Below are 1978 nucleotides of genomic sequence, written 5' to 3'. Positions count from 1 at the left end.
CTACTCCTAGTGACCCTATATGACAGAGTAGAACTGCCCCATAGGGTTTCCAAGAAGAGCCTTATAGATTGGAATCGCTGACCTCTTGGTCAGCAGCCATAGCTCTTAACCACTACACCACGAGGGTTCCCCTTTCAGGATTAATTGCTGCCAAACAGCCTCTGTATATGCTTTTCCCCATCATAGCCTGGCTGCAACTCACAGCTTTACTAACAACATACTGGCATGTGAGGGAACAAAATATTAACCTTTGAGTTAAAACATTACATTCTGAAAATCACCTCTGTCTCTGTCTCCAGGCTCTTTTATTCTTTTGTCTCCCTCCCTGCTTCCCACTCCTGTTGGCCTTCCCTGCCTCTCCCTCCTATCTTTCTCCCAAGTCTCTTCTGTCTTTAAGACATCTAGCCTGGAGACTGTCAACCCGCTCAGCAAATCCCTCCAAACAAATAAAAGGATTTGTTTGACATAACGGTAGTTATGTCACGCTCATGAATCTCAGCTGTGGCTCACCCGCGCATGGAGTCTCTCAGAAACTTGCACCACCCATGATTTCCCAAGGAACTGTAGCTGAGCCCAGGAAGATAATATTAAAATATATGATAAGGGGCCTCCCCCCTTGTAATCCTCTGGCCCCTGATTATCTGAGGGGGTCTCATCTCTTACCTAAAAAGTGTTAAGTTCTCTGCTATCTTTGGCCCCCTTCACGCATTGCTTCACCACCCCCAACACCCAGGGATTGATTTCTAGATACTTCCTATTTATCCTTCGGATCTCACTTAGTCATCACTTCCTCCTCTGACCGCCTGTTTACCCACCCGCCACGCTAGACTATGTAACCCGTCTCTGGCCACCCATAGCACCCTGTTTGTGTCCCATCAGCACTTATCAGTCTGTGGGTAACTATCTATGCTTTGGACTGTCTCCTCAATTAGACCCTAAGAGCCTCTCTATTACTAGTGCCTTGTGGTGCAAAGTTTAATGTGCTCAGCTGCTAATCGAAGGGGTGGAAGTTCAAGTCCACCCAGAGGTTCCTCAGAAGAAAGGCCTGGCGATCTACTTCTGAAAAACCAGCCATTGAAAACCCTATGAAGCACAGTTCTTCTCTGACATACATGGGGTCCCCATGAGCCAGAATCCACTCGACAGCAACAACAGTGGTGTTGAGTCAACAGATATTTAATAAACGTGTGAATCAATGATTGTAAGGAAAAGAATAGCCTCTTCCCAACCACAGTATCTCTAAGGTTGTTTATTACAGTGACTGAAAGAGTTAGTGCTATTTGGATCAGGTTATTGTAGATGAGAATGTTGTCAAGACACTGAAGAGCAGACCTGCTTGTCTTGACCTTTAGTTGAAGTCCTTTGCAATGAAGGTAACATTCCCAATCTGGCAGGACTGTCTCAGTTTTCTTTAGATCAGGAGTGTAATGTGGGGGTTTAATGAACCAGTCAAAGACTGAGAGCCTGAATATGATGTTGATTCATTTGGTGGGAGGGAATCTAGAAGAGCAAGGACCAATGGTATCAATGTTGCTTCTGGGTCCAGAGCTATTTCCTGAGGAGGAAGGTGGCCAGATGGTGAGATAATAAGTTTGTGTTGTTTTAAGCTGCTAAATAGCTTAAATCCCCTGACCCAGTTTGCATGCTGTATTATAAAGAATGCCATTGGTTGTAAGTAGCAGAGAACAATTCTTACTGGCTAGGAAAAATGGAGATATATCAGAGGGCTTTATGGGCTCTCTAATGGAATCCCCTAGTGGCGCAGTGGTTAAGACCTCACCTACTAACCCAAAGGTCAGCAGTTCAAATCTACCAGCTGCTATTAAGAAAATGTTCTGCATCCTACTTTGGTGAATGGTGTCTGGGGTCTTAAAAGCTTGCAAGTGGCCATCTAAGATGCATCAATTGGTCCCAACCACCTGGAGTAAAGGAGAATGAAGAACACCAAAGACACAAGGAAGGCATTATCCCAAGAGAC

Source organism: Trichechus manatus, unplaced genomic scaffold (genome assembly GCF_000243295.1).
Source record: "Trichechus manatus latirostris isolate Lorelei unplaced genomic scaffold, TriManLat1.0 scaffold00197, whole genome shotgun sequence".
Classification (NCBI taxonomy): Eukaryota; Metazoa; Chordata; class Mammalia; order Sirenia; family Trichechidae; genus Trichechus; species Trichechus manatus.
This window is presented reverse-complemented; position numbering follows the sequence as displayed.